Below are 12737 nucleotides of genomic sequence, written 5' to 3'. Positions count from 1 at the left end.
CAGAACAGCATGAACAGGATGACCAGACATCCCATTTTTAAAGGGACAGTCCCGTATTTAAGCCCTCCTGGAAGTATCCCGACTTTTTCTTTAAAACAGGCAAATTGTCCTGTATTATCTGTCTCCCCCACATCAGTACTGGTGGGTACTGCTGCTGGCCGGATCCCTGCTCGCTAGCTGCTCACTCACCAGCAGTGTGGAGGGGGTCGGGGAGTGCAGTGGCTGATGATGGGGGTGGGTGTTCAAGGCTGGTGGCGGGGCAGAGCTGCAGTGTGCGGGGCGGACACTCCCCCTGCTGGTCCCTCAGTGCAGTCCTGGCTGTGTGCCGGCTCTTGGCCAGCAGGGCCCCATCCCCCCATCCCATTTCTGGCCGGCACTGGCTGCATGGTGTGAACTGCGGTGACTGGTGAGTGCAGGCAGGCGCCAGGCAGCGGCCGGCTACGTGTCGCCTCTGCTACCCACCCATCGGCCCTCTCGCTGTCCTCTCTCTGCTTTGCCCCTTCCCCAACCCCGCTGCTCCTCCATGTACCCCTACGCGGGACATGTCCCGCTCCCAGCGCTGTGCGGAGACCCAGCCCCTAGTCGGAGCGCTTGGCTCACCAATAGCCTGGCCAGCAGGCTCCTTCCCTTCCCTGGTCTACACTGGCAATGTTAATGCACTGCCGCGGCAGCACTTTAACATGGCTTTTGTAATCGCAGCACAGCGCTGGTGCACTGTCTACACTAGTGCTTTACAGCGCTGAAACTTGCTGCACTCCGGGGGTTGTTTTTTTCATACCCCTGAGCGAGAAAGTTGCAGCGCTGTAAAGTGCCAGTGCAGACAAGCCCTAAGACCCGCTGGCCCAGGACGCTGGCTAGGAGGAGCTGAGCCCTGCATGTGCCAGAGACCCGTGCAGCCACTCTGCCGCTCAGCTAAGCTTCTGAGTGGAGCCCTAAAGCGATTTTAAGCCTGTTCGTGCCCCAACCCTGCAGGCTCCACAGCAGCCCCCAGGGCAGGGACTTAGCACCCTCTTCACCTGCCCCACTCCCCATGCCCCCTGGGTCCTTCCCCCAGGGAGCATGGGGCTGCTGCATCCCCTAGGCACCCTCTCCTGCTGAGCCACCTCTGGCCCCATTCGCTGAAGCCCCTGCAATCAGGCTTCCTGGGCCCTGGTGCACAATGCATCCTTAGGGCTTAATCCCTTCCTGCCTGTGCTGTAGCTGGGGGACAGGAGGCCGCTGGGTTATGTCAGTGGCCAGCAGCAACCTGGAGATGTTAGCTGCCTTTTGACACTGTGTGGGCAGGAAGGGACAAGCTGCTTCCAGCCACAGGGCAGCAGGGAGGGAGGAAAAGTTGAGCTCTGCAAAGACACAGGCCAGGTCATCCCTTCCCCCGCCCCACCCTGCGGCTGAAAGCAACTACCTGTCCCTTCCCTCCCGCGCAGGAAAGGCTGCTGCTCAACACATTCCGTGTGAACCCTGGCAGAAATCTGGGGAAGAGAGGCATGTGACCCTGTGTGACCCCCCACGTGTTGCCTCAGGAAGACACAGGTACCAGGAGATGAGGGTCCATCTCAGGGGCCCAGCCAAGCCTGGACCGTTAGGTTGGTTGGTCGGTTGCCCTCCCCCATCCCCATGTGAGAGAGATGTACGGGAGTGTGTGTGTGTGTGTGTGTGACCTCTCCCCATGTGAGCCCTAAAGATAAGAAGGTAAATAAAAAGAATCCAACTACACAGTATTTCTTTCTTGCAGGGGCTCAGTCAACTTGATGTTAATTTGAACGTTTGTACTGCATAGTTCTGATTGATTACCGTTGAACTCACCTGAACACAAGTAATTTTACCAGGTGTCCCGTATTCAGCACAGGGAAATATGGTCACCCTAAGAGTAAGAAGTGAAGTTCTTCATGCTATTTGAGACCTTAGTTATGCTATCAGTTACCATCATGGATCCCCAGGAACTGTGCTACACTATAGCTTTTGAACAGTCTCTTGGAGGAACCCCAAGGGCTCTGCCTCCCTCTTCCTTCAGCATAGGCCACACAGCCTCACTGCCTCCTAAACTGAGCTACTAGACTTCTGCATCATACTATGAGCTCTACTCTGCAAGTCCAACAGAGAGACTCCTAGTAGATACCTGTGCACTCTTCAGGGGCTAATGCACTCCAGCCAGTATTCGCAGTGACACTCAAGCAGCAATTTCAAAACAGTGGGGTTTATTAGTTGACTGGAGCACAGCACTGGAAGTCTTTGCTTTAAGTTAGCAAGAGAAATAAAAGTTACAGTTCATTCTGGTCAGCCCAAACCAATTCACCAGCCAAGCTGTAGTGAACTCCATTTTCAGGCTGTCTCTCTGACCTCCTTAGTCAGTTCCCAGTGAAAGAACCAAGCTTCTTTCAAAGCCCACTTATTCCCCCAGCTCACCCCTCTGTTCTCAAGCTGGGGGTCTCTGCTCAGCTTCCCTGCTGAGCGCAGCTCCCTGAGTCATTAGAGCTTGCATTGTCTCTCGGACTCCTTGTTGATCTGGGTCAGTTTCAGCCAGTTCCTGAATGACTCTATTCATTTCACCCAGACAGGGACATGAGGCACACACCTGTGTCTCTTAGAATCACAACTTAATCCTGAAAGACAACTGAAATCCCCCTCCTCAATTGGGTAGCAATGCAAAGCATGGGGGAAACTGAGGCACACATAGGCCTCAAAAAAATTACCATTTACACCAAGGCAAAACAGAACCCTTAGAAAAACAGTTCTTTCTAGACATACCCCCTCCCCCTCAACACTTTTTGATTATGATCAACAAAAGCATAAGATTAAAACTTTGACATGTAAGACTGCATTTCAACTCAACTTTAAAAAGACAACTTAATTTGTAGGGCTTATGTTTGTGCAGTGCTACAATATAGTGAACCACCTGAAAGTGCAAAATCTAACAAATTCTGTTATGTTTATTCATATAAGTAATGCCAATGCACAAACACATACACACAGAAATATATTTACTACACTGGGGACGGGAGACTAATTTGACATGAATATATACTGCATGAATACTGCATGAAAATATATACACACACACACACACATATATATATGAGTGTAACATAATTTGAGGAGGATGGGCTAAGACTAGTGGAAGAACAGAAGATGCTGCCAGTTGCTCTATAAGCTTTCCTTCCCCTCCCCAAAGAAGAATGTTCAAGTAAGCTATTGTAATCAAGATACAGTATCAGTGTCTTGTGCTAGAATCACAGAAATGAAAGACTGGAAGGAACCTTGAGAGGTCATCTAGTCCAGCCCCACCCACTGAGGCAAGACCATATAGAGTCAGACCACCCTGGACAGGTGTTTGTCTAACTTGTTCTTAAAAAACCTCCCATGACCAGGATTCCACAATCTCTCTTGGAAGCCTATTCTAATACTTAACTATCCTTGTAGTTAGAAAGTTTGTCCTAATATTTAACCTAAATCTCCCTTGCCAACTGAGGATTAAAAAAAAAAAAAAAACCTGCCTGATATTTTGAGATGCAGCGTACTCAATTCCCACTTATGTCAATGGGAGCTACAGATACTGAGCACTTCTGAAAATTGGGCCACCTAGTTTTCTAATCTTCTACTCATATGACCTCATTTGCCATTTTGACTGGAATTGTCTGTCAAGGAGGAATATGGAGTGATAGCTTTGACTTCCATTTCGCCCTTTCCTTTCACTACTAGTGCCATCTCCTGGCACCTCTGGATTAAACACTAATGGCCACCATATTGGAGGCATCAAGTGATTACCAGCCCAACACTTCAACAGTAGCTCACCACTTCCTTTCTCTAACCAATTTTTGAAGGATGCTCAATCTGCAACACAAGGCCCAAAGAAGAAATCAACCTACGGGCAGGCAGAGAGTGTGCATAAACAGTGATTCAGGAAAGCCTCCTACTCTCCTGCTATAATCCATTGGGAAACGGAGGTTAGTCATTCCTTTTATAGGACTGTTTGGCAGTATGTCACCTGCTCTGTTTGTAGGTCACTTCTAAACCTAGATAGACCTAACTCTCTTCTTTACTTTGATTGCTTTTAAAATGGCAGTACTGGTTATGCATTATTAATCCCAAATGCAATTTCAACACACACACCCCTCAAATACCTTAAATATCATGATGAAGTCCAATAGGACATAAATTTCTGTACCAAAAAACCTATCCATTAAGGCCAAGCATTGTTTCAAGGTTTGTTTCCTTATGTTATTGTAGATTCTTCATTCACGTCTCTAGTAGGATTTTCTTTCCCACATCCTTTAAGAGACAAACTAAAGATATCTGTAGACAAACAGAAATTTTCACAAAACTTCTTGCCAAAAGAGCAAGCATGATTCAGGGACATAGATAGCAAAACCAAACCAACTTCTCTCCTTTTAATCATATACTACTGGCTGGTTCTCCTAAAACTGAAGCAGTAAATACAATAAACGAAGCCTGTTAAAAGGTAGAGAGTAGCACCAAGTATTTGTCATATATGATTACAAAAACCAAAAACAAACAGATGTCAGATTCCACTTCAACTAAAGATGGATTTCCTTCTGTTCCATTTGCTGAACCATTTATTCGTGGTACTTTCCAAAACATATTTGTTAATAAATGTGTTTTCCCAAAAGACACTTCTCCCTGTATTTACTGTGAACATGCAAAGTTCTAACACACTGTAATAGCTGCATTCTTTTTCTTATACTTATTCACCTAAAATAACCCTGAGACACTGAACAAGCTGCTGAGCCTATGTAATCCACCTTGTTTAACTCTGATGCATTGTTACAAGTTTCATACAAGTTAGACCAGATCCTTTCTACATTAGTCACTCAAGTGAACAAGCATGTGACTTACACTGCCTCTCTCTAGCTTTAGATTTTTCACGTAAGCAGGGGGTCAGTTTAATGGGGAAGTTCTTACTACCAGGTTAGAAATACCAGAACCACATTACAGGCAGGCAATGTGAATTTTGGAAAACAATTTTTTACTTTATTAAATGAAATATCTGAGCAGTACTAGAGGAGGGTTAGAAGTACATATCTCTAGGGACCACTTGCTTAATAAAAAACACACCAAATATTGGGGCTGGAGGAGATAAGAGTATATTGAATTTTTCCCCAACTTCAATGCGATTTCAATTATCTTTAGATTGTTAGAAAACAGACCCTTCTCTTCTCAAAAGAAGAAACTACCTACTGTTAATGTCTGCTTTCTTCATCTCTAAGTTAGATTACCAGAACTCAGTCCCCATCAAGTTAAACATAGCTGTCATAAATAACAAGAGCTGGTGTGAATAAATCACACCAAGGTCTCAAAAAGAAAAGGAGTACTTGTGGCACCTTAGAGACTAACAAAGTTATTTGAGCATAAGCTTTTGTGAGCTACAACATCCAATGAAGTGAGCTGTAGCTCACAAAAGCTTATGCTCAAATAACTTTGTTAGTCTCTAAGGTGCCACAAGTACTCCTTTTCTTTTTGCGAATACAGACTAACACGGCTGCCACTCTGAAACCAGGGTCTCAGTTTCAAGACCCACATTCAGAGTCTTATCCTAATCTTTGGGTTTGGGATCTAGATACCAAACAAAGCTGCAAAGATAACATGCAAAACAGGAACAGTGACGCTGAGGAAGTCCTGGACAAGGCTCAGAGGCAGAGAATGTTTTCAACAGTAACCCCATTTGCGGAATTTCTTGCCAGAGAGAAGACTGAGCCCAAGTGTGGCTGTGTCCAGATCAAAAAGTAAAACACACATTTTCAACACCAAAATAATAAGGTCCCTGTGGGGGCATAGTTTTAATAGGTAGAACCTTAATACAGAATAAAAGGAACCAAGGGCTAGCAAAAATGTTAATTACAATTCCATCTTCATCCAAATCTTTTCTGGACAAAGAAAAGCTATGTGCAAGCAGACACAACTTCCTTTATCTAAATAAAGCTATTGACCCTCCCCTCACACCAAAAAGATTTTTTAAAAAGCTTAATCAGTTACTAGCTCTTGGTTTATCATAAATTCATGTCAAGTATTTCTCATATTTTAGTTCTGGAATAAAAACAATTAATTTGTTGAAAAGTTTCAAAAAATTGCATATTTACTTTTTTCTTTTTTTTTTTTTTTTTTTTGGTTAAGGGTGCAAAGTACACCTTTAGTAACAAAGTCCAGCCTTTGGCCTCTAACACCAATTTCAGATTTGTCTGGACACCAGAAGCTTGACTGAAGCAAGCAGTATTTGTTCTGTTTAATGTGTCCCAATCAGCAGGAGAGCTCCACCTCCTCATATAGTCAGCTCCCTGTCTTGGTCAATGCATCAGTCATATGTCACTTGTTCCAGACTCAATCATGTGATCAGGCCAACTTCCAAGAACTCAGATACTAAGTAAAGATGCTGCCAAAGCACATCTGACAACGGCTTTCGCCAGAAACTGAAATGGGGCAGAATCTCTTACCCTGCCAGCTTTACTGCCCATACACCTATGAACCTTACCAGCTATTATAACAGTATATTTGATAGCAGAATTAAAACTACATATTGTGCTTGTAAAAAGGCCAATTTAGCCAAGACACTGGAAAACAAAAACAAAACATCTTGTATTTTTATACTGTACCAATTCTTGTTGCATTTTTAATCAATTAATAAGGAATAAAATAATGAGTATGTCAGAACCTAAGGCCAGCAGACACCTCTCCACACCATCCTGGGGATGACAGCCTGGAACATGGGCTTGCCTGTCCTTTCCTGCTCCTTTGCCCTCATTTGTACAACCTATTTTCTACTAGATCGCCTCCAAATTACTGCTCAAAAAGAATTTTTTCTTAAAATCAGAAAACTCCAACATCAAGTTACAAGTACATACAGGTTACAAGTGGTTGAGGACATAAAGCCTGATCCTAAAGTAGAGAACACCCTCAACTCTTGATGACCTCAAAATGCTGTTAAAGATCCATTTCAGTCACAAATAATGTAGACTTTTTAAAAACAAAAGTAGTCAAAAGCCAACCTCCTTTATTCACGTGCCAATACCAGAATTTCACCTGAACAAATGAAGACATTACTTGCACCTAAACAAATACATTCAATGCACTGCCTCACACTGCTTCAGGTGTTTGCAGTACCATCAGCTGACTGTGACTACTGGAATTCCAAATAAAAATAATGTCATGATACTAACCAACAATCCATTAGAGAGACTAGACCCTTGAGATTTTTCCCCCTCCATCCCCAGATAGTCAGGAAATTTTGGAGGAGCTAGTGGTTGTTAAATCCCTCTGTCCCATTGATATGTTGACTTTGTGGCTGTTGGAAAGTAGAATATAACAAGTAACTTACAAAGTGAGGTTATTCCAGACAGACATTGTTAACGCATCAGGGGAAGGGAAATGAGAATAATGTGTTTAATACTCATGAACACTTACTGGTTTGTCTACATCATAGAAGGGTGGATGTATATATGTTATCATTTAATTATAATATATATATTTATATTTATATTATTAATTTTATATATATAATTAAAACACACCACAAAGAGACAGAGAGAGGGACACAGACAAAAAACCCAACAAAAACAAAAAACCACCCCCCTCTCCACCACCACTCCCTCAGCACGGACAGCATAATCCATAGCCAGCATGGAGATGAATGCCAGGAAATCCTGGAACAGATGAGTTAAGTGATAACTGCAGACGGATATAGTGTCAAACCCACAATTTTCTCTAGTTTTAGCCAGAGATGTGATTTGTTCCTCTTGTTTGTTTTATGACAGTTTGCCTGTTCTGCACAGAACATTCTCCTTAACCCTTTCTTGTATGGAGGGCTGTTGATGAATTGTCCTATAAAGAATACTGAAACTTTAAGGCTTGTGAAGAAGCTAGAGGCATGTAACCAGTTCTAGGACACAGCATTAGGGATCTTCTGCTGCATCACCCTAAACTCAGTTGCTTGAGAGTCTTTTTGAATTGCAGAGGAAATCACAACAATGCTTGCTGCTGGATTTAGGTCCAGTTTGCCCCCAAGTACATGGGGCCCTGACTACATTCAGACACCAAGTTGTGAAATAGAGGGATTTCCATTCCATTTTAAATAAAGGCTTAGTATCTGATCTATGAAGTTGTATGTTTCTTTTAAAAGAAATTATATTTATTAAGTCCAAGCGTACAATACACAGACAGGTATTTCGTCTTGTATTGTAATACACAAACTATGGAGAGTTTTAAACAATAAGAAGTTTTATAAATACCTGTACAGTGTTTAATAAAAATTGTCATCTTACACCAAGATGCCAGAATGTTGCTTGCAACCCAAGAAATTAGTCAGTATTTTGGAATTCGCTGAACATGTCTGCACAAAAACATGCAAGGCTAACTACATCAAAAAGACTGGTGGGTACCTTGAAATTTAGAGGTCAACTCTTCACATGTGGAAAACATACTGCTGATTTAAGATTTTTTTCCTCTAAAGGTTACCAAGAAGTATATGGCTAAATGGACAAATGTCAAACACTGGCAACTCTTTTTTGACTGTAGTAAGGGACTTCAGTATAGCTAGAGATAAAATCTCAAATTCTTACTTCCTGCTGACTAAAAATTTGTCAGGACAGCTGGTCAAATCTCTGTTTCACATCATTGTTATTTTAATATTTCACTAATGAAAAATAAAAACCCACTGTTGCACTCAAATATCTAGCAGACATACCAACACCCCATTTTAATACAAATATTGTATTGTTCCTTTACACCACTGGAACTAAGTTTAACTCGTAGGTGCAGATTACCCTTGAGACATTTCATCCAGTGGTTTATTTTACTTAAAAAAAAAAATCAGATGGATAAAGTGCGAGCAATAATTTGTACCTGTAAGTGAAACAATGGATCGACTAAGTATTTAAGAACCAGATGCCAGTTTCAAATTTGAAAATTCTACTTCCTATTTTCCACCCTGTTAAACCATTAACTAGTGAATAGTTTTTACCATTAAGATCAGCCCTAGATAGGTATTTTGAGTTATGCCATTTTAATGGCAATATTGCTTGATTTAGCTAGAAAAAGAACAAATTTTACTGCATAAAATACTTGTATAATTTTCTCCTCAAAGTATTTCCTGTGGCACACCCATAAAATTACATGTGGGATGTTTTGAATAGAAGAAAATTGGCTCTTGGAACATTTCTGGAGGTAGACAACTGTTCGATCTGGTCAGGGAATAGATAGATTTAACTGCACGCTGGAGTCTCCTAAGCACTAAACTTTTATTGATTGAGTTACTCCCTACACTGGGGCTTGCAACCATGTCCAAAACTGCTTTAAAGCACAGCTTTATCAAATATGGTTGTGGTCACATACAGGTTTTATAGGTTGGGTTGCCAGCCCTCCAGGATTGTCATGGAGTCTCCGATTAAAGATGTGATGAAATCTTCAGGAATACAGCCAACCAAAATCGGTAACCCTACTTATAGGTCCTGGCTTGATGGGTAAAAGGGTGTGTTTTCCTAATTGTGTTAGCTTGACATGTTTGAAGAGCTCTCTTAATGCTTGTTAAGACACAGGCTGAAACATCTGAAGGTGTGTTGGTTGGCTGTGATGCAAGCTTCCTCCCAGGCTAAAAAACAGGGCAGCTAAAACACAGCTTCAAATATGTTAGCTGAATGTGATTAAAAAGCCATCTTAATGCTTGTTAAGATGCAAGATAACTCAATTGAACTAACATGATGGAAAACCCCACAACATTTTTACCAATCATGATAAAGCCAAAGTGTTATATTAATGTGTATAAAATGGCCTGGCTGCGTTCACAACCTAAGCTATAAACATAGTTCAATCTAATTTACTATTAAATAGTTCTTTCAGAAATTCATAACTGTGTTAGCTGCTCCAGTCCTTATGACTCCCAGTTTCCCCTGAGATCCGTGATCTCGGACACAATTTTCCCAATACTTTCTCCCTGTGCATCAGCTGCCCCAGGAGACAGTGCAAGAAGGAACCCGGCAGCTAGCCATAACATACAAGCAACTTTTTGTGATACTCTATATCCAGGATTGTAAAATGAAGAGATCACCTGAGTGTTCAGAGTCCAAGATGATGACAGATCTCTGTTTGAAATCTGGAGCAACAAGTTCATCTAAACCAAAGATAGCCTGGCAAAACACAGACAGTGGGTTTAATGCAAACAAATAACTGTGAATCATCCAATAAGGACAAAGAGGGTCAGGAAGAGATTAAATGTAACAGTACTTTGTATTTCTATAATTATTTCAAACCAGAAGTCTAAGCATTTCACAAACATTGCTTTAGCCTCACTACATCCCTGTTAGGCAAGTAACTACAGTGGAACTCACAGGTTGTTTACAGGGGTGTTGTGAGGCTGATTTCATTAATATTTCTGTGCACCTTCCTCGACCATGTTGGGCAGAAGGAGATATAGAAATGGAATGTTAGCACTTTGTGAAAGTACACAGCAGTGAGAGTTGACTCAGTTACACAACGCTCACAGCATAGGTTTCATTTCACTGTAAGTCTTCTACGCTGGGCAAAACAGGAATTGCCACTGATGGTAGTAGAAATACCCATAAAACACTGCATTTAATATCCTGGGACCAACATAGCTACAACACTGCATACATAAAAAACATCCTGTCTACATACTAAAATGGTCTTATAAATACCCAAGAAGTTTGTTGCTTTATACCTCACATCAAGATGCCCCAGTACAGTCCATAATAGTACCCCTACCCCCAGTGCAGATGAGAAGACACAGTTATTGCAACTGAAGCAGTAAATCTAGTCCTTCCAACTCCATCCCACAATACAGTGCTTCTCTTCTCAGTCTGTACTAAGGTATATCTTAGCTCTTTTCAGAAGTGCAGAGAAAAGTTGCGAGTGTGATAAATTGGTGCAGACAATTATTGACATTGCATACTTGGATCAGTTCTAATCTGGTCATTTGCAAAGATAATTCTAAAAAAAGTCAGGAAAATGACATTTTTCACAAAAGTTTAAAAAAAAAAAAAACTGTCAAGAATTCCAGGAATAAGATCTACACATGTCCACTCAGCTCTTATGTGGGGAAAAAACACAGAATCCCAAGATTTCTTCCAAGGTTGCAACTGAAGTAGAGATGGGGGGAAGATGATGGAGGGAAAGAAGAGCAAGACAGTCAGTATTCCTGTAGTAAGCCTGGAAAAGTCAAATCTCTGAAGGCCCTTGCTCAGTAGTGAAGAGGGTGGGAAGGAAATCAAAACAGCTTTACAGAGAGATATAAAGACGCGGTACTGCACCTACAAGGGTGAAGAGCCAGAGGACGTGCTTTTTCAGACATCCCCAGACTGGGAGCCCAATTTCTGTCTACAAGTACCTTACTCTTCATCACTTCCTTATTAGGCTATTTTCTGAGTGACTTGTTTGCAATAATCTCCATGAACTGAACTACTCTGCAGCTGCCATTACTGGGGACAAATGAAGGTCTTGTATTGTACTTTATCTGTCAGTAAGCAAGACCACAACCTAGAAAGTCTCTTCACCTAGTGCTCACTGCTCCCACCTGGATAGTTTGGCCTTGGGCTTCATCTCACTTTCCACAATGGCTACCATGAGTGGTCTCTTCAAAAGCTATTCCTAAACCCTTGTAGGGATTTAGGGCTAGTTTTTTAAAAACAAAACAAAACAAAACAAAAAAAAAACAAAGGTCCTTATTTAGACACCCAGTGGCATTTCCGGCTACTGTTGCTACCTGGATATCTATGAACAGCAAGGAGCTCAGGTGAAACTCAGTTAGATTATAGGAATCTATTGAAGTGAACAGAGACAAAACAGAACAAACATACAAGCGCCACTCAACAAACTTCACTACTGCTTTCATTCCCTTTACAAAGAGTGGAATATTGCCAGGCTTGCAATACAGCGCAGTGAAGTAGTGCTTAGCGAATGGGATCTCCCCAAGCATTTCACCACTATGACCAAAGGAATTACTTGTTTCAACTGCCAAGTGAATGATATCACACACCGAAGCTAACAAACAGTTACCAGCTAGAGATCCTGCACAGTTATAATACAGCATCCGTTCCATTATGGACACCAGAAGCACCAGTGAATATTTAAAGCTGAACTATTGGCCTGTTTGCCAGTTTCAAATCCAGCTGAAACATGATCTCATCTTTTACAGCATGCATGTTAAATGAAATTATATCCTCTTTTACAACATCCTTTCACTCAATCTCCCAACAAAGATTTTATGGAAGTCATGAAGCAGAGACCACACATTTACCAACCTAAATGTAATCCAGAAAGAGTGATTTATTTTGCTTTACGCATTCTGACATGTCGTGTAAACTGTTAGCTTCACACTTTCCCCCCCCCTTAGTTAGAATTTTTACACAACCTCAGCCCTCAGCTTCCTGAAGACAGTTTCAGTCTGTAGAGCTGAAAGATGCAGAACAGCATTAATATGAAATCCGGTTTTAGAGCCAGAACAGAATTACAATTGCCATGACAATTAAAGCATGATCAATTTATCCAAAGCCAGAGAGTCATTCATTTCTCTAGAGCCACTACCCACCCACACACAAATGTTTCACTTGAGTAATTAGTTGAAATACATGAGCAGTAGAAAATTCTAACTGAATACATTACATTATTGTAGGAAGCTCCCTTACTGTAGTCCCCAAGATCTACATTTCTAGTGTCTGACTTTCTTAATGGACTTTTTACTGAGCACATGGAGCCAGGAGCTTCCCAGACTCTCTAGTATC

General features: G+C 41.8%; 1 protein-coding gene across 3 annotated transcripts in view; it reads right to left on the bottom strand.

The window, feature by feature from the left end:
• The window catches only part of FNIP2 (folliculin interacting protein 2), an 87550-nt gene that overhangs the window by 64864 nt on the left and 9949 nt on the right, over positions 1-12737 (bottom strand). The window contains exon 1 of one of the 3 annotated variants that reach the window (XM_043545914.1): positions 10049-10067. The exons of the other annotated variants lie outside the window; for them this stretch is intronic. The gene's annotated coding sequence lies outside the window, so the exon portion shown is untranslated. Of the gene's footprint in view, positions 1-10048; positions 10068-12737 lie in introns of those variants that run through there. 3 annotated transcript variants of the gene reach the window in all.

The sequence above is a fragment of the Chelonia mydas genome, chromosome 4 (assembly GCF_015237465.2).
Source record: "Chelonia mydas isolate rCheMyd1 chromosome 4, rCheMyd1.pri.v2, whole genome shotgun sequence".
In the NCBI taxonomy this organism is placed as follows: Eukaryota; Metazoa; Chordata; order Testudines; family Cheloniidae; genus Chelonia; species Chelonia mydas.
The sequence above is the reverse complement of the archived record's forward strand: the minus strand, read 5'-3'. Positions and strand labels throughout refer to the sequence as shown.